At 33.1% G+C, this 22,057-nt stretch overlaps 1 long non-coding RNA gene across 1 annotated transcript; it reads left to right on the top strand.

Annotated features, from left to right (window-relative positions):
• Nucleotides 1–2,594: 2,594 nt before the first annotated feature.
• LOC143048473 (uncharacterized) lies at nucleotides 2,595–13,733 on the top strand. The gene is made up of 5 exons (XR_012969852.1): nucleotides 2,595–2,984; nucleotides 5,519–5,600; nucleotides 7,133–7,315; nucleotides 12,982–13,089; nucleotides 13,527–13,733. It is a non-coding gene; the product is annotated as an uncharacterized LOC143048473 (long non-coding RNA).
• Nucleotides 13,734–22,057: the final 8,324 nt, after the last annotated feature.

Genomic DNA, 22,057 nt, shown 5'->3' with positions numbered 1-22,057 from the left:
ATGGTGTTCCTTCGTCCCTTATACATTTTGTACCCGCCCTTTAATATATTAAAGCCCTTAGAATGTATATGTTAAAGTAGTCTCAGAATCAATGTATGTAGAATAATGCCGGTAACATTAAAATGTTATCATACATTTATCCTCCTTTGGTGTGGAATAAGAGCAAATTACCTGCTAAGCTTCTATTTTATTGTGGGACTATCGGAAGAAAGGGGTACTATTTAAAGTATTTTTAGGCAAGACAGAAAATTAAAGTACATGGCCTTTTGCTGTAGGTCTATTGTTAACGATGAAATTGGAAAGAGGATACCAATTACATTAATTTATAAAAAAAAATACAATCAAACGAGATAAGACAGAGAATAAAAGATAAAAATATCAATATTTAAAGTCCCTTTAAACTTACCATTAAACATAAACTGACTGATCCGGAAATTTGTATAAAGGGATGGGGGGTGGGGGCACTGACTGTTAAAAAAACAGGCCCCACTAGTCATGCCATGTACTAGCGAACAGTTCGGAACTTCCCGTGGCTTCTCAAAGTTTGGCAACCTACATCTCAATTGCAAATTTAGTAAGTACAATTTTGACTTGATTCGACATATTGACAAACATGATAACATAAGTGACACACTGACGACATTAAAAGATCAATGTAGGATAAAAAAAATTAAATCAAATAGTTTAGGGGTGTGGTGGATGGGTAAACATTGCTGCAAGTTTTGCTTATCTCACATCAATTTTACATGTATATTCAATCATTTTTTTCCAAAATTAAGTAAAGAAGGTGGGGGGGGGGGAGAGGGGGGCAGTGAAAAAACTAGGTTAATTAAGTTTTGTTTATTCCACATTGAACTTTTGATGTCGTCCACAAGATCTTGTGAGCTTAACGTTGAATATAGGAGAATTATAAAACAAAATTTTTGTCAAGTCCAAAATTTAGCCATTTCAAGGATCTATCAGGCTGATAATGTAGCACTGGCTATTATTAGAATCTTAATTGTATCGAGTAAATCAAGGAGACAGTAGGAAAACTTATAAGATGTTTCCTAATAATCATGATTACAAAAGAGCTTGACACGAATTTTTAACTGAAGGTCTGTCCGATTGGTAAAATTTTGATTGCACTTAAATGAATACATAAGTGACCCCCCCCCCCTTCCTCCCCCGCCCATAATAAGTGTCCAAGACTTTAATTCTTCTCTGATTTAAGCTAGGATGTGTATAGTAAGTAAGTCAGTAATTTTTATTGGTTTGAAATCCAAAATCATAGGATTTATACCAAGACAATACACATTGGTTATACACAAACATCATGACAAACATACAGACATATATATCATACCAAATTCATAAAGATTGTACTATATATATATACACAGCCATGTATCACCATCATTGCTGGTGATCTGATGGATAAATCTAACTTAGACGTTCTTATACATATAATAATTTCTGTGACTGTATCGTGCATTAATTTGTACTGAACAATAACATCTCCATGGCTTATATATCATGTAATGTAGTACGACGCTAGATTAAAAGTATATAAAACTGACGAGGAAAGGTAACACACGGCCACCGAAAACTTTATTCATTGTGAGGCCCAGGTGGTCGTGTGGTCTAGCCGCGGGACGGCTACAAAAAGGGGGGGGTAGGGGGGGTTCTAACTATGTCCCCCTGCAAATACATTGATCGTCCCAAAAAGGGGGGTCCAACCCCCCTGGATCCGCCACTGATGTATGATAATGTCATGTAGGCCTATGTCTCCGATTCATTTCTTCATAGTTTTATATAAAGCGGCTGTGACTGATTTGTAGACAAATCCTTGTTTATAACAGAGGCCTATTTTAAAATACTCAGTGTACCACTTCTGAACTTTTTTGTATTTATTTTCAATACTTAAGGTAGCACTCCACAGTTAGGTGTGTAGTTTCGCATTTTGGCCCCTGTGGATTTTTCAAATATGAGAGCTAGTGTGCAATAAAATTCATTTTTGGATAGCTGAGTATTAAAATAGCCTTTGTATTGGGTTTATATGAACATCAAGATTATGTAATGTATGTAATATAGGCTGTTTTCTGTATGACAGTCCGTATTTGCATGTCCCTACCATACATTGGTCTGGCAATTATTGCAATGTTTTTTTCCAACTTTTTATCGCACGAACTTTGTGATTGGATTTTACGAAAAAATGAGGCGAAAGACACCCATTTTTTATTTGATCATTAGGAAGATTTATGAAAACAGTTTCTAAAAAGGTATCACTCAAAGGCATTGAAATTCTAGTTTGATCAAAATTTTGGGGGGATATGTGACATGTCCACCCCCCTTTTTGCAATATTTTATGGTAAATAAATGCAGAATGTTGCCATGGATACACATAAAAGGAATTAATTTTCACTCTTTTAACTTTTGAAAATCAAATCTATGGAATATACTGATTACATACATATGCACATGTACAACACAAACAGTTAGGTTAATGTATTAGAAATCCAGGAATAGGAGATGATAAAACATTTTGTGGCTCATTTTTTATTTTATTTTCTAACTGTGGAGTGCTACCTAAATCCATTCTTGATTCCAGACCGGGTTCCGGACTAACTCTCAATCATATACGTAAATGATCGTAAAGTGTATTCTCGAAAGCTTGACAAATGGAATACGAAAACCCGGAAAAATCACCGTTGCCGTTTTTTACACTATGACGCAACTCCATCCATGGACGCTCGTCGGCTGCTGGCTGAATTCATGTTTTACAGTTAAAAAGAATGGAAAGATGTATACTAGTCTGATAGATAATACGAGGACCTCTGGTTTTTCAAAACTGTTGGATCAACAAGTTATTATAAACAGATAAATTGAAATGGTTTGCTTGTCGATTAACTTGAAGAAACCGGGTTTTTAACAAGAAAGTTGTGTGTCTTTTTGATGGATTATTTACATACCCGCTATTTTGTACTTGGAAAGCGCACCGAAAGGTAAATATTATCATGCAAATATTTAAGAAGATGCTAGTGGTATACTTTTCACGAAAAAACATTTGAATTTATAAATTTCATCGCATGCAAACCCGAAAATCAGTCTGACAAACATGACAAAGATCAGAAGATTGGCAAGAACGGACGCAAGTCAACTCGACCCACTGCCAAAACGGCCTACTTTTTTAACAACACGTCTCCCTTTCTAAAAATGTCCCACTCTTGTTAAGGGAGCTACCATGTGAGTTTTATTGGAGGTGGGGGGTCACCATGTCACAGGCACTTGTCTCAGAAAAAAAATTCCCTATATACCTTAATATAATACATATTTAATACATACAATGTATATATAGGATTTTTTTTTCTGAGACAAGTGCCTGTGTGGGGGGTGCTTGGATGTTATTTGAAAAATATGCGGAACTGGAGTTCTGTCAAATTTAAAAAAAAAATGCAGGATAACATTTTTATCGTAGCCCCCACCCCATAAAAGTCAAGTGGTGGCTTCCTTACCAACTCGTCCTGCCAGGGGCGTAGCTAGAAAGAAACGATGTGCCAGCAAAAAAATTTTTTGGGACCCTTTTATGCAGGAAAATGGGTTTTTTTTTCAGTTTTCGGTCATAGGATAGTTGATAGAGGAGCTTCATGTAGATAGAACTTATAAACAATTTATGAATGTAAAACTATTTATAAAGCTGCTGAATAGAGTAAATCATGGTTAATTGAAAACATAAACTACACATTTTTCTAATACAGATTGTAAAAAATCTGCTCTTCGGGTCTAGGCCGAAACGAACTTCTCTATTTATTTGTCGGCAATATTCACACTATCCCGATGCATATGCAGTAATGCTAGCGATAATAACCTGCCATTGTTCATTGGTGATCGTACATTTGATTTAAACAGACGTAGTACATTGATAGATCTCCACGGTAGCACTCGCGAGATGTTATAAACCAGTGTACGTGTTCGCCATCGAGCGACCTCCCAATTGAATTCGTCAAAATTACATATCAGGTCAGTTTCGTATGTCTCTGACAATGTTGAGATTTGTTCGTTTGTTATACATGTTATATTTCCTACAACAGGAGGAAGACGATACTACACAAAGAAGCGATTTTCTGATAATACCAGACGCGACTCCACTCTCCAGTTCCATTATCATAGGCATTCGATTTTCATATGGTCTATAAACGCAAAATATAATGAGACTTTCCAATACTGTTTTGGCGTGTTTGCAGGATGAGTTGCTCTGTTAGTCCGTAGAACACATCGCCATGGCATAATTTCAACGATATCGAAGGGTTCTGATAAATCTCATGCCGATTGATACATCTCATTCCAAACAGATAAACCGTACTCTGTAAAATGTGCTCCGAAACTACATGTGTTAGACTGCGTATAACAAATTCAAATCTTGTAAAAGATACAAGTTACACTGTCCGATTTCGTCATGCATGATCTTCAATAAAACTTCTATTCTGAAACCAAATGCCGTTATTTAATGACATTTCATAAATAAAAAAAGTGACAACATGTGTGTTTCCTTTTAAATTTAATTTGTAATTTTTTAATTTTGCAATATTTTTTTTGCATGCCGAACCGATGTGCACGCAACTGCGTGTTGGCGTATAGGGAGCTACGCGCCTGCCTGCTTTAAAAAAAAAATTGCCCTACTTTATATAAAAATGGTTAAAATCTGTAAAATATACTCCTGCAAAGAATGGCCTTGCCCAACTTGCATGACTTGGGTAAAATCCAAATGAATATAATTAATATTTAATTTATATAAAAAATAAAAGTCTGCAAATTTGCCCTTATTTACATAAATTTGTACTTATCTAGACTACCTAGTTCAAATAATTATGACTTCTTGAAAGGCTATTACATTTTTTTTATTTGACGCCTTACTGTACGCCTTACTGTACATTAGAGTAAAGCGTCCAAAAAATAATATTATAATAGCCTTTCAAGACGTCATAATAATTTGGACTACTAGACTACCCAGAAATTAGAAAACACTGATATAAAAATTTAATATACATAAAATTGATAATGGAAATGGGGAATGTGTCAAAGAGACAACAACCCGACCATAAAGCAGACAACAGCAGAAGGTCACCAACATGTCTTCAATGCAGCAAGAAAATCCGGAGGCGTCCATCAGCTGGCCCCTAAACAAATATATATACTAGTTCAGTGATAATGAACGCCATACTAAACATGCTAAACTCCAAATTGTACACAAGAAACTAAAATTAAAAATAGTACAAGACTAACAAAGGCCAGAGGCTCCTGACTTGGGACAGGCGCAAAATCCAAGCGGGGTTAAACATGTTTATGAGATCTTAACCCTCCCCCTATACAAGTACCTCTAGCCAATGCAGATGTATGATATCTATTGATTTAAATTGATGTGTCATTTCTGAAACCATGATCATGATGATTGTGGATTCATATTTATTATTAAATTATTATGTACATGTAATTTATGTATTTATTTAGTGTATCATAATCTATTTGAACTTTTTTTTAGCTTACTCAAAATCAAGCTGTTTGGGCCTCCTCTTGTACATGGGAAGTGGACTCCTTGAGAAGGTGAAAGGTCTGCTTTACATGTACGTAATGTTAATATAAAAATACAAAAAATGTGGTGATCATGGTGATAGTGAATGAGAAAATAGAGGAATTTTTAAAAGTGTAAATTCACTTTTTTCCACTTATAAATCTGTCATATTGTAATTATGATAATAATGTTTAAATTACATAATTAGGGAGCTACCATTTGATTTTTAGGGGGGGGGGGGGGGGGGGGGCTAGGATGAAAAATTTTGTCCTGCATTTTTTTTCAGTTGTAATTTCTGTCCTGCCTTTTTATTTTTCACTCTATTCGGTCCTGCCTTTTTTTTATTCATGTTATTAGTTTATTCCGACTTTTTTTTACCTAAATTGTCATCCTGCATTTTTTTTGCAAAGTGTCTCATCCTGCCTTTTTTTTACACTCAAAACTCCTGTCCTGCCTATTTTTTTCAAATTTCATCCTAGGCCCCCCCCCCCCCCCCCCATAAAAATCAAATGGTAGCTCCCTTATTTTCAAAATAAAATATTGTTTAGGTTGCTATAAACAGTTTCGTATAAAAACTAGGGGTTATTCCCCAACTAAAAATAAACATGGAGGAAAGTCCCTTTTTATCAACATAATTGGTGAAAAAGTATCATGTTTTTTGTATTTGGTTGTAAAGATATATTAATTAACTTCAATTAAAGCAGGTTGAATGATTAAAATAATTAAAAAAATTAGATTAAATATACATGTTTTGAGGGGAGACAACACTGTAAACAGTGAAAATTGAAAACTTATTTGCAGACACTGTAGCTCTTTATGGAGCAGGCGAAAGTACCCTGAAGCATGAATTTTTTGAAAGACCAGGTAAAAATCTATGAAATTCATACAACTTTGATTATGAAAAATGTGCAGGTATCATGTCTTCAGGGGTGTGCACATGACCTGATTTCAGGTTTTTGTCAAGCCTGCAACTTTTGATTGCACCCTTAACAAGAAAAGAAAACTCTCCACCAGAAATCAAGTGACATCGAAGTTAACTGTTAACATGTACAACAATAGGTCACTTTACATCCTTCAACAATGACTATGAGCAAAGCCAATACTGCATATTCAGTTTTTAAGGACCCTATATGAGAATCACAAATTTGTAAATCAATTCAAACAAGAAAACTAAGAGACTGATTTATACAATGTAAAATATAAAAAACTGAACAAAAAAAAATATGATAAACAGCAAGATAAGACAAATTGAACCACTAAATTACACTTATTTAGTTAGAAATATGTGTCGGATGACCCCTCTTGCTAACTAACATGCCAACATGACTAAAAGTAGAACATAGGGGTAAAATGCAGTTTTTGGCTTATACATGCATCTCTGAAAGCAGAAACTAAAGCATTCAGAGCAAATTTGACCTGGAGTTAAAATGTTTACCAGGTTAAGAAGAGCTATCCTTTTTTTTCAGGGAAAGTTTGTTGGTCTAGTTTAAAAGATCAAAACTAAGCCAATTTTGCAAGATCAAATATTAAATGCAATTTTGGCAGATATTATAACTTCATTTCATTAAACATTATTTCTTTTAGCATTTTCAAAGAATGTACAAGTACAAGTACTTTGAGAAGTAGGAGAAGATAAGCAACAGAACAGAATTCATTTGGGTCATTGCTGTCTAGATTATATAGTGGATTCATAGATTGTCATTATATTGATTTATGTGCATATGAGCACAGAGGAGCAGTAGTCAATGAATAATTTTGTGATGAGAGGTATGTTTATATTAAAATGATGCCTAGTTTATTTGATAATTTTGCTGTCTTGTCAAACTCGGTAAATCATGGACATGTAGTTTCCAAGATTTATTTTAAAATTTGAGGTCATAGAGTTCCAAGTTTTGATTCTTGTTGTGGGCAAGTTTGAAAATTATCCATGTTAACAGTTAGAAGTGACAAATTATTTTTTTTACAAAACCATAAACAATTTAACTAAGATTTAACCCTTTCCTCCATGGAATTTTTTTTTACAAACTTGATTCGCATAGGATTTTTTCAATAAAAAAAAAATCATCAGGTTTAAAGTATTAATGCATTGTAAAAACAAACATTTCATCAATGAAATTCAAGTCAGATATTCTCCTGAATATCCTTTTCATATTGGATACAATTTTTTTAAAGTCTTTTTTAATATGCAGACATTTTGTAGTCAATGCGTTTCAACTGAGGTACTACACAGGCGTCAAAAGGCGTCATTATGGAGTAAAGGGGTGGGGTCAAAAAGCGTCATTATGGAGGAAACGGTTAACCTCAAACTAATTAAAACAGAAAATGTTTTAGTTCTAATCTATAGTGTTATGCCCTTTATATACACAGAAAAAAGTCCCATAAAATCTAACTTGAGGAAAACTCAAAAGTGGCATTTTATATTTCCTTTGGAAATTAACATTGGAAGGGGAGATAACTCCGCAAAAATGAGTCCTTTTTTGGTCAGTTTTTGGTTGATTTTCTTGAAATTTATGTAAAGGCTTAAGCACGATACTTTTATGGAGTTATAAGTTTGTATTTGACTAAATTATATAATCATGATAATCTCCTGCTCATGAAATGTACAAAACCGAAGTGTTACAGGTATTATTTTTTTTTGGTGCATTTTTCATTAAAGAAATTGCAAATTTGAAGCTTTGAGACCATTTTGAAAAAATAATGTGAATATTTGGTATTGTTTATATCTGTATATTATATTCTTTCAGCATCTTACTTGTCTAAAGAAACTTTAAACCACAAAATGAAGAATACGTGCTTAATTATTTTTTATCAAATTTGAGATTCTTAATTACCTTGACACCAAGCAATAGGTATGGGCTTTGCTCATTGTTGAAGGCCATACAGTGACCTACATGTATAGTTGTTAATGTCTGTGTCATTTTGGTCTTTTGTGGATAGTTGTCTCATTGGCAATCATACCACATCTTCTTTTTTATAATAACTTATGGTAAAGTGATTAATATTGTGCAATTGTAGTTATAATATAGGGATATTGCATGAATATTGTCATGAGTAAAATTTATATTGCACGAGCTTCGAGTGCAATTTTTGTTCTACAAGGGACAATATTTCCCAATATTCATGCAATAATTTTGAAGATGTATTGCACTGGTGCAATATTATAGGGTTATTGCATGAATATTAGGGAATATTGTCCAGAGTTGAATTTTTAACCGGATTTTTGTGACAAAAATGTCGGTTATTGATTTGGGGATGTACGGCGGGCGGGCGGCAATCAAATGTTGTCCGTGCATTAACTCATGAACCGTTCAACCAAAGCTTTTAAAATTTTAATATGTTGTTACTGACAACTAAATGAAGGTCAAGTTCAATAATGGCGATTTTGACTTTTACCGTTCAGGAGTTATGGTTCTTGAAAGATTGAAAAATGGAGTTGTCTGTGCATTTACACATGAACTGTTCTACCAAAGCTTCCCAAATTTTAATATGTTGTTACTAATGAAAGAATGGAGGTCAAGTTCAATAATGACGAATTTGACTTTTACCGTTCAGGAGTTATGGTTCTTGAAAGATTGAAAAATGGAGTTTCCAGTCGTGTCCGTGCATTTATGCATGAACTGTTCTACAAAAGCTTCCGAAATTTTAATATGCTGTTACTGATGACAAAATGGAGGTCAAGTTCCATAATGACGATTTTGACTTTTACCATTCAGGAGTTATGGTTCTTGAAAGATTGAAAAATGGTTTTTCCCGTCGTGTCCGTGCATTTTCTCATGAACCATTCAACCAAAGCTTTTGAAATTTTAATATGTTGTTACTGATGACAAAATAGAGGTCAAGTTCTATAATGACGATTTTGACTTTTACTGTTCAGGAGTTATGGTTCTTGAAAGATCGTAAAATGGTGTTTCCATTCAGGTTGTTGCATTTACTCATGAACCATTCAATCTAAGCTTTTCAAATTTTAATATGTTGATACTGATGACAAAATGGAGGTCAAATTTGATATTGACGATTTTCACTTTCACCATTCATCAGTAATGGTTCTTGTGATATTGCCAGGACACAAATAAATGTTAATAAATCCGGTTTGCTGTCGTTGTGACAGCCTCTTGTATATTGCATAAGCTTGCGAGTGCAATATATGTTCTACGAGGGACAATATACCCCAATATTCATGCAATAACCCTTTTATTGTATAGCAATATAATATTTGAAAGTAAAAATTGGTTTAAACTAAGAGTTTGTCATTGATAACGTCATGATTTTTTGAAGATTTTTGCACTAGTCATTGTAGTGCAATATTATCAGATTATTACATGGCATTTTTCATATCGCATGTATTATCAGCCCTAGGTTCAATATCAGCCCAAGAGCCGCATGGCTGATAAAACATGCGATATGAAAAATGACATGTTATGGTCTTTTTATCATATGCTTCAACAGTAGAGAAAAATAACAGATTCATATATTGATCCTTCTACGTGGTTCCCGAAAAGATCTTGAAAGAGTAAAAAGTTCACGGACGTCGGACCCAAAATTTGATACATTCAATAAGAAATCTTTCTATCATATGCCTCAACAGAGAGAAAAAAAAAACCAACATTTTAATATGGACGAATGGACAAAAAAATAATTCAACAATATACATGATGAAAATTGTTTGGAAAAGTCAACTTTTTTTAAAGTAACTTTCTAAATTATGTTTCAGAAAAACTTAAAAAAAAAATGCATTTATTTAATATTTTTTTTTTTAATTTAATTTAATTATTTTACACAATATACTTTCCAGTATTCATATAATTGTTTTGTACACTACTTTGTAATGTTTTTCACTGAAAACGTAGCATTAAGGTGTATTTTCCGGAATTTGCTGAGTATCACCAGAATGCCATGTGATAACGTTACGGAAAGGCATGTGATAACAATCGAAGCATGTGATAAACTTTTCATATCAGCCCGCTAAGCACCAATTCGAAAAATATAGAAAATACTTTAATTTAATGCTATTATCATACGGTAAAAATCATATGTTATTAAGTCTAAGTATATGATAATAGAATTTATTGCACGCTAACTTTTAGTTATTTTCTGTGGGAAATATTATATTGCTATGCAATAATAGAATTTATTGCACACTAACTTTTGGTTACTTTCTGTAGGAAATATTATATTGCTACATGTATGCAAAAATTCTTATAATTAGTGCTTCACTTAAATGTTGACAAGTTTCTTACTCCTTGATACAGGTCCTAATTTGGATTGTAAATAAATATTTGACATATTATATGTTACTGAATAAATGTAGTCAAAGAACTTGAAATTGGTTACACAGCTACTTTTGCATCTATGTACTATTTCTGAACCAAAAAAAATGTAGTACTGTAGCTTCGGAGGCGACGGCATCAACAATGTATTAGTTTGTGATTAGGTCTAGTTTATGGTGAACCACATGTGATAGGATAATCATATTTGGTATGCAGTTGTATAAGCATTGGCACATCTCATTTCCATGGAGATTATTTGGCCCTGCCTTCTCAGTCATGGTCTATTGACTTCGAAACTTTTGCTCATACATGTATTAGTTTGTGATTAGGTCAGTTCAAGGGGAACCATTAGTGGTTGGGCAATGTTAATTGGTATTCAGTTGTATAAGCATTGGCACATCTCATTTCCATGGATAATATTTGGCCTCGCCCCCTCAGTCACAGTCTAATGACTTTGAAACTTATCTTAGTTTACATGTATTAGTTTGTGATTAGATCAGTTTAAGATAAACTGCTTATGTTTAGTCAATAATATTTGGTATGCAAATTTATTGGCATTTGCAAGTATTGTTTCCATGGAGATTATATAGCCCCACCCCCTAATCATGGGTCATTGACTGAAACTTTTACATAGTTTACACATTAATGTTTGTAATTAGGTTTGGGAACGACTTATACATGTACCGTACCTAAATGTTACAATAATTTTTAAGTAAAGAAAGTTATGATACTAAATATCAAAAGTAAATGTCCAGTACTACAGATTTTAAATACAGAAACATTACCTATGCAAAAGTAGCAGTTTATATGAATTCAAGAATTGAATCTACATGTATATTCAATTAAAGATTTCTTGCTGTTGTGCAATACACTGGGCTGTTGTGCAATAATTGGTTAATCTGTTGTCAGACTGCAAACAAACAATAATTTCTCAATGTCACATGTATATATCAGAAATTTATAAAAAGAAAACTAAAAGGAGGTTTTCTTAATAGCTATAAATCGGTCATCAAAGTTTAACGAAATTTTAAGGATACATGTATTTCCAAAAACTTGAAAGTCACCCCTTTTCTTATGACATGTATGAAGAAAATCTTATAACTCAGAAACTGACAAACTTAAATTTATAAAAATCAAATGGGAGCTTACAACAAAAAAATATGAACAATTTAACTAAGTTTCATGATATTCAGCATTTTTATGTCCCACTCAACGAAGTTTTGGGGGTATAATGTTTTTGACCTGTCTGTCTGACGTCAAATCCTGTTTCTTGTCATCACAACTGTTCTCAAACCACACAACAGAATTTCATGAAATCTTTTTAGATAATAAGGACATACAATGTAGATGTGCATATCGACAGGAAATTAAGATTCAATTTTTTTTTTTTAGGAGTTAAGCCCCTTTGAACTTATTTGCTTTAAGTTTAATGTACTACTTCAACAGTTTGTTATTGCAACTCTCCTGAATCCACACAACAGAATTTCATGAAACTTTGTAGATAATAAGGACATACTATGTAGATGTGCATATCAACAGGAAATTACAATTCATTTTTTTTTCTAGGAGTTATGCCCCTTTGAACTTATTTGCTTTATTACTACTTCAACAGTTTGTCATTGCAACTCCTCTGAAACCACACAACAGAATTTCATGAAACTTAGTAGATAATCATGATAATAAGGACATACTATGTAGATGTGCATATTGACAGGAAATTATGATTCAATTGAAGTTTATCAATTGCCAAGGTACATTGAAAGGTTGTTCTTTTATTAAAATCTGCACATAAAATTGAGAAAGGAAATGGTGAATATGTCAAAGCGACAACCACCCGACCATAGAGCAAACAACAGCCGAAGGCAACCAATTGGTCTTCAATGTAGCGAGAATTCCCGCACCCGTAGGTGTCCTTCAGCTGGCCCCTAAAATATGCATAATAGTACAGTGATAATGGACGTCATACTAAACTCCGAATGCATGTATATAGGATTTTTTTATAGGCTTAAACTTGATCTTCTTTCTGTTGTTAGCTTACATTTTGTTTCAATTTACTTAAAAGTAAAAGTATATAGGAAAGGTATAAATTAGTGAGCATCGGTTCATACTACATATAGTTTTTGTCTGGACTTCTTGATTAATTTGTATATATATATACAATTTTAGCTTGTTACCAAATGAAAGGAAAGGACATTATTGGCAAGGATTGATATTACTGGTGAACATGTATGTCATGTAGGTGTGAATGCCCTGCAAAACAGACCTGATATCAAAGTAAGTTCATCTGTAGAATTGCAGTTAATTTAAATAATTTTATGTTATCTACCTAAAACTGTTTCAAGTTTAATTGTACATGTACAGTGTTGCTTATTTTTCTCACTTTCTGATTCAATGCATGCATTAAGCCTTACTCTGCTCGCCTCCTTCTGCTCCATACACACACACACTTTAGATGTCAGAAATTCAGACTATCATAGCATTTACATTACAAACTTACCTAGTCAGACTGGCCAATATTATGTTTTGATAAGTTAACGTTGTTATTTAGAAAACATAAAATATTTGCCACTGGACATTCAAATAAGCAAAAAAAAAACGACCAGTTAATGATTTTGCACCATGTTAACAGAATGAATTTGCAAACATATAACAATTAGCTTATGTAATTCATGGAAGTTAGATTTATATTCTTTATGAATATTTTATTTCAGTTACCATCACAGTGAACATGGTGAAGAATAACCAATACCATGAATACAGGACACAGAAGACTACCTCACAAACTTGGGAATTTTACAAAAAATAGAACGTTTAAATTTACAAAGAAGACATTTATTTTGACATTCATAGACTTGGAAAGTAGAGAAATTATAATGTGAATATAAATCCTTGGAAATAAAATTTTGAACTTTGAAGAAGATTGAAGATTATGTTTGTTCTAAGAAAGTTTGAAGAAAAAGGATACATTCAAAACTGTAAAAAGGAAACATTACAGTATTCTCAATTTATACTCTTGAGATCAATTACTCTTGATATATAATTAAAAGGACTTATAAAAGTAAGGACATTTGGTTGAATTGCCAATGAGAAAAATATCCACCAGAGTTCACATGATGTGATAGTGAGCTATTATAGGTATCCATATGTCCTCCAACAATGAAAAAAATGAACTATATAGTGTGTTGTGAAAGGGTTTGGACATGACAAATAGAGAAAACTAAGAGCCTTGTTTTATCAAGTTAATACATGAAAGCAAAATATGAACCAAAGACCACCACTGAAATACTTCTGATTATTGTTGATTTACTCTTGAAATATCATGTAAAATGTTTAAAAAGATATCATCAATATTCAACTTGTTAAACAACAAGTCACTGTATGACAGAAAGTTCTTTGACAAAATCCTTGTATGTGTATTGCATCAGAATATTTTTTTTAGATAGAACACTAGGAGACTATATACATGATATAAGGAAATGCAAATAAAAATTCTAATGCAACAACGTTTGTAACGTTCATTTTGATTGGATAACGTCACTTTCTTACATGGCATCAATTGACAATTGATGCTATGGGACGTATGCGCAAGCGCAGACGGCATATGACAGATTTTAAATACATGTTTTAACGTTGTTTTCTGTCAGTTTCATTAGAATGGAGATAACAATATTGTATTTTAAGCTCCGACGGCATCAATTTGGGATTTGATGGTCGCAAATACCCGTTTACTGTCTCCGCTAACGCGTCGCCAGTAAACTTAATTTGCGACCATCAAATCCCCAATTGATGCCGTCGGAGCTTAAAATACAATACAGTTATCTCCTAAGTATCATCACCTTAAAAAAAAGTATAGCATTTTATCATTGACAGTTCCATCAAAAGTTTCAGCAATACAATGCAACTGTTACATAAAAATCAAACTATACTATACACTATAATAAGTGTGTTATATATACTACAATAAGTGTGTTATATACTATAATATAAATATATTATAATGCATAATTATAATAGACGTTATACGTCCGTGGTACAAAACATCCGTATTACGTCCGTGGTACTAAACGTCCGTAATACGGACGTGGTACTAAATATCCGTATTACGGACGTTTTACGGACGTTTTACGGATGGGAAGCAACGGACGTAAAACGTCCGTGGTACTATTCGTCCGTAGACGTGCCGTATAATACGGACGTTTTACGGATTTTTTACGGACGTAAAACGTCCGTAGCTATTTTACCTGTGTAACCGAAGTCTTAGATTTACATGTCTTGGAAAATTAGCTGTAAAATTAATTATATATTTGTTTCCAATGCTTATTGTTTTACCAATTTCAAATGTTTTGGCTTGTTTTTAAATTGGTCTATATCAGCTAAAGGGTCAAAAGGGTCCAAAGTTAAACTTGATTTCATAAAACAATTGAATAATTGGTGTTCTTTGATATTATGCAAAATTAAACGGTGTATTGTACTTTTTTGGGTTAAATACTTCTTATATGTTTAGATTGTTAATATTCGTTTTCAATTTGCAAAAAAGATCACGGGGGCAAAAAAACCTTTGTTCGTTTATTAAAATATTATTGAAGGTTTTTTTTCTATGCTAAATGTTATCATGCATTTAGCATGTTTAGATTTATGATTTGGGCTCAGTTTTCAAGTTGATTCAAATTGGGGTCCAAACTTAAAGTTTGTTTAAATTCATTAAAAAATTGCATATATGGGGTTCTTTGATATGATAAATCTAATCATGTCTTTTAGACTTTAGATTTTGGATATTGGCACAAATCCAATTTCAAAATCATCAGTTCTTTTACCACATCTATTCTGTGTCAGAAACCTACATGTATGATGTGTCTAATAATTCATCACAATCCAAATTCTGAACTGTATCATGTCAATCAAGTTTAAATGTAGTGTCTATATAGTGTCCCCCCACACACCCGATGAAGGTGCAATCTCTGCATTTGTAATAGGATGTACCCTTGAGCTGTTTTATTCTCATTGTTCAAGGTTGTACAGAGGCATTACATTCATTTCATTTGAACTTTTGTGGATATTTGTCTCATTTGCAATCAATACTCATCTCCCTATTTTTGTATTGTCATAACGTCATAAATACAAGATGAAATCTGCAAAATTAACTTCATAAAAATTAAGTTTGCTGCAGCTTGGACTAAGAAAAAAATCAACTTTAGGTCCATTTTTAGCTAGTATACTTTATTTCTTATTCTATGTACTGGAATGTCAGAGTTGTGATAATGGAAACACATTTTACACTAAGACCAAGGTAATAATTAATTTCTTTTTAGGAAATTTCAATCATTTAATGGATAACAATTGTTTTTTTATTATTTTGTACAGACATTTGGTGATTCAAAAATAACAGGAGTTCATGAAAGAAGACTGATTGCTGAGACACATTTTTGTTGATAAACATGTTTATGATGAAGAAAAACTTAGATAATATTACTGATACTTGAATAAGGCTCTGATCTGTCTTTGAATTTTCCTGTTGATGTTAAAAAATTGCAAGCTCAAATAAAAATAAATTGAAATGGAACTCATATGCTTTGAAAAAAAGGAAAAAAGGGCAATGTGAATCTCGCTGAAGTCTTGAAAACCACCAAGTCAACACACAGTTGCAAAACAAATGAGAAGAGAGAGATATTTGCTAGGAAATATAATGTTCTCACTGTCTCACCATCAGCAAGGCTTTCTCATCAGCAAATAAGAAGTCTAAAATTACTTCTGTATTAAAAGGTCATCAGTATTGAAGACAATAAAGAAGATTACGAATGTACTTGGCCATTTGATAACAATAATAATATTTTCATTTGTCAGAAATTGTTTCTTAGATTGACTAACTAGTTTTATTGATTGAATTATTAGTAAATTACCTTTCATAGTTCATGTAGTTACATGTATATAAATTATTATAAGATAGTATGGAAACAATTTAATACTTCCCTAAATTCCATACCTTATGCAACAATTGTCTTGTGCTGCTAAGTCAATTCGAATTAACTTTTATGTATGTTTATAATGATCTTATTCTTGCATGTAAGCTTGGTTTCATTAAAATATGAGACATTCCTCAATTTATTGCGAAAATACAAAAAAGGGGGGAGGCTATCTAAATGATCAATAAAATCTATAAAATTAATTTGCAACCGAAATCCCTTCAAAATATTTTGAACCAAAGAAAATGCAAAGCATTTCTGAAATTTAGTGTAAATTAAAGCGACTTTTGGGCTGTAGTGTCTGTTTTAGTGTGATTTGATAAAAAGGCCATATTTTTTATCATTTTATGTGTTTTGCCACACCCTTATTTTCTATATATATCATTATGTTTAATAAAATTATGTGATTTATACTTCATACACATCCTATCTGTGCTATTAAAGTATTTAAACACTCAGAAGTATTATAGTATTTATTTCTATTTAAGAAATTTATGAAATCTATGCATTTCAGTAAATGCATCTAAAAATAAACTCGAAAATACCCTAAATCCCTATCGTTGCCATGGTTACCAGCAGTGTAAGGGCTTCAAACTTGCATGACTTTCATATGAGGTCAACTTGAACATGTAAGCAAAGTTTCATCAAAATCAATTAACTTTGCATGGAGCACCATCTGCATGGTTTTCTCATAGATGTCCATTTAAGAAGTTCCTGTATAAAGTCAGCCTCATAATAATAAAGAAACAAGTCGGCAAGAAGAGGGGCACAATTGGTTCCCATTGAAATTCCGACAGTCTGTTGAAAAACACGTCCTCCAAACGTAACAAATGTGTTGTAAATCAAGAATTTTTTTGTTTGAATCAGAGTGATTCTTTACCAAGTATGATTTATCCCTCCCCAAGACAAGATACCTGTATCTACGTTCGCCATTCTTTTTAATGACACAAAGTAATACCAACTCTTTCAATTTGTCTTTTAGTTTTGAATGGGGAATACTTGTGTAAAGTGTAGAAAAGTCAAATGTTTTAATACTATTGCAAGATGAGAGAGTCTTAGATTGTATGTACTCTAAAAGATCTTTGGGTTTTTTTAGTATCCACATCTGATTCACGTCACCTCTAGAATAGGCGGTTTCACAATAACGTTTCGTATTTTCGTGGAGCACTTGGAAGACCCAGCAATATACCGTTGTTTGTAAGGACATTTATGTAGTTTAGGTATCCAATACAGTGATGAAAGATCCAGTTCTTCATCTTTGGTTAAAATTCCAAAGGAACAGACCTATGATTATCCAGGATTTCCTCTTTGGTACGTGTCGTGAGAGTATATGTTGAGTTTCCAAGTGAATTTTCAATACGTATTCATTTATCAAGCAGTTTATGTAATGACATTTACACACAAAAACGATGTTGTTTGGGGCTTTATCTGCGGGGACAATACCATATTTGTCATGGAGGTAGGACAAGTGTTTTGCAACATTTTGAGTATTGATAGACCCATTTAGTTTTTTAATTCGGATTTGTATCAACGACTTCACAGCCTTAGTCCATTCGAAAAGAGTGTCTACGTCTTCTTTCTCGCGTTTTGCCCATTGCCTGGCATAATCCTCGACTGAATCCATCAGTATTTTGAAGTTGTATTTCCAATTGACTGATTTAAGGCTCACGATATTTCGGACCTTGTTATTTTGGATAGCGAATTTCGCGGGGAAGTGTTATTGACAATGTTGAGGTCTCCGGTAATAACGTGGCCAGCCGGATTATATGTGAATTGAGAACTAACACAGGTGCAATCAGGAGGTTAAGACTTAAAGTCGTCAATGTTGAGATCCTACAAAACGTGTTTGTAATTGAAAATTTTAGTTGCAACTGGTTTGATATAGATATAAGAAATTATTGGTACAGACTGATCTTTAAGACCTTTGTTGGCAAAGGAACGTTTAAGAAAAGATCTTTTCTCTTTTTCATCTTTTCCTGTGCGAACTGGTTTGAAAAGTCTGTGACTTGCAATATCCGAAATGATAGCTGTAAGTTTGTATTGGTTTGAATGAGGGTTTGTAACAGTGGTTTCCAAACATAAATGGAACAGAGGATGAAGTTTTGAAAGACTTAATGAATAAAGTTTCGTGCGAATGTGATGAATACCTAACGGCTTTTGTATAAATGGCTGCAAGTCATTTAAAGAGACATCATGCACAGTAGATGATGTATAATGAAGATGACCATGACTGCGTCTACGTCGAGGAGTAGAGTTGAAAATATTCATCACATTCACCGAGCTACAGGAAGGACTAGATAGAATATCTATACCATCAATTTTGTCATTGCAACCATATGGTGTCGCAGTTCCCAATTGTCGAATCCAGTAGTCCTCTTTTTGTCTACGGAGAGGCGTTGCAATTTGAGGATTGTTAGTCTGGTGGTATATTTTTTTCGATAATACGAACTGTCATAGAAACGATATAATGATCAGGCTGATTAAAATGCTGGTACAGAATGTCGTTTGCATTGAGGTTGGTATCTGATCTATGGCCGCACATACGTTTGTTTAACCTTCCTTTCGTTTTACCGACGTAAACCAATCCGCAAAGGATTCACTCTTACTCATTACTTCTTTTCGTTTTTATTTACCAGTTTGATGCTCAACTTGTAATAGATATTAAGCGACAATGCAATTTACATTTCGATAATTTTTCTTTAAATTATCCGGTTTTAGCTGGGCCGTCGCTGAACCTGCTCCCCGGCAACTATATGCAGTAGCCGACCAGAGAGAGGCGAAAGCTGATAAATTGCCTCGCCTATTTGTTGTACGACCAAAACAAACTTAAAACATAATAGCCCCCGTATTAGAATATTTTTCGCGAGAATCAGCTGGAGTACAATAAATTCATAACAAAATAGATACAATCGGTTGAAGTCATAAAACTTCCGAATCAGATTTTATTACTCATACTCCAAAATCAACCAATCAAAATGTTGGATTTTATGTTTCGAGCATGATTTTGGTGCTCCGAGCACTGAGCAAAGTTTTATGACTTCAACTCCAAGACTAGTTTTTAAATGCTCTTGATGTCTCTTCTGATTCAAATTCAAGTCGTAAGCTTTTTTTCGTTCTCTGGCTATACTCATGACTACCACAGTAGAAAAGAAAATCACAAAATGCAGCATATAAAACAGACATTCAGTGTTATTGCATGGTCTGCATTTAAGTTAAAGATCGCCATATCGTCAACCAATAAAAGGAAGAAAACAAAATTTTCAAATGACAATTACTTGAAAACAGTAAGTGATAGACACACGCGGTCTTCAGTAATGATAACAGGACAATAGAACAAATCAAATAAAATACAGGGCGAGTCCCTGAGGGTCATCCCACCCCCTTCAATTTGAAAATGTGCTTTTATCTTGTAAACTGTTCCGATCCCCACAATTAAACCATATATTTACTTGTATGGGACAATTAAACAAATCAAATGAAAATTTTGGGGAATCCCCAATCAAGTGGCAAAATCAAAAGTTCAAACACATCAAACGAATGGATAACAACTGTCATATTCCTGCCTTGGTACAGGCATTTTCTTATGTAGAAAATGGTGGATTGAACCTGGTTTTATAGCTAGCTAACCCTCTCACTTGTATGACAGTCGCATCAAATTCCATTATATTGTCACCGATACGTGAACAAAACAGACACAATAGGTAAAAATGTTAAAAAAAATAGGGGTACAGCAGTCAATATTGTGTTAATATCATCTTAATCACTATAAAAACAACAAATGTAACGAAGAAGCACAAAAAGGCATACATCAAATTTAACATCCTCATTTTGCTTATATTATACGATTTATATATGTAAAATGCACCCATAATGGATGGAGGATTTTAAGTACTGGTGTAAAATTGCGCGTTTGAAATTCGCACAGGTAGACATGAAATAATTTTGTCGTTCAAAGTATGACGGGATACATAAATACAGTCACGTAAAATAGATATAACAAAAACAGACTTAACAGTAAAAGTAATAATAATAAATAAAATAATAGTATGGTTCAAGGTATGACGGGATACATAAGTACAGAGTCACGTCAAATGTATATCACAAAAAAAGACATAACAGTAAAAATAATTATAATATTAATAAATAAAATAATTTTGTCATTCAAAGTATGACAAGATACATAGGTATAGAGTCACATCATAAAATAATTTTGTCGTTCAAAGTATGATGGGATACATAAGCACAGAGTTACGTCAAAAGGATATCTCAAAAACAGACTTAACAGTAAAAGTAATATTAATAAGGACAAATAAAAGAATAATATAACACGTTATTAAGATGATAAACAACGTCAGTACGCAAAATCTATACTTCAAGACCAACGTGTATTATTTGTAAGTTGATACGGAATATTTATCCACAAGTTCTTGGTACCTTCCGATGAACTTTTTTAGAAAAAGGACGAGACGTTCTTGTACATACCGCTGGTTCATCAACTTTCTGCTCAGACACTGGTGACGTTTTACAAAGTCTAAGTAGGAGCTGCAAGCTCTTGAATATCGAATAAATTGGGAAATGTATATTCCATATGCAGGTGTAATATTCTTGAAATAAAGTTTAAGGACTTGTACAAGTTGTATATTGTTTTAGTCTCTGTTTATTTTATATAGATCAAGATACAGGTAGTTTTCTTTCCATTGATGTTCAAACTATAAAAGTCCTGGCGTATATTTGTGAAAAAAAACATGCAAACCATTGATATGTGGAATTTTTCACATGGCCTGGATCGTTATATTCGAATTTATTCCGAACGTTATAATTTCATGTGCAAAAATATTTATCAAATATATAGCTTGTATTAATTATTTTGATTATAATAGAACTAATATGGTGATATAAAAAAAAAGCAGAAGCGCAGATAAGTGTACCGTGTGTGTGGCTGTTCTATTTTGCATCTATATGTAATGCTATATCATACAACGAAAAAATTGAGTATAACCAAGGGCGGATCCAGCCATTTTTAAAAGGGGGATTCCCAACCCAGGATAAAGAGAGGGTTCCAACTATATGTCCCCATTCAAATGCATTGATCGTAAAAAAAAGGGGGGGCTTCTAACACCCGATCCCTCCCCCGGACCCCTGGATCCGCCACTTATAACTATCTGTATTCTACAAATATTCTGGTCAAATCATCAATATGTTACAATGCCATAGTACAGGATCTTCTAAGTGCGCTTCAAAATGCATCAACTTATTCTGTCAGATTGCATGCGTTACACAAA

Source organism: Mytilus galloprovincialis, chromosome 10, assembly GCF_965363235.1.
Source record: "Mytilus galloprovincialis chromosome 10, xbMytGall1.hap1.1, whole genome shotgun sequence".
Lineage (NCBI taxonomy): Eukaryota > Metazoa > Mollusca > Bivalvia > Mytilida > Mytilidae > Mytilus > Mytilus galloprovincialis.
The sequence above is the reverse complement of the archived record's forward strand: the minus strand, read 5'-3'. Positions and strand labels throughout refer to the sequence as shown.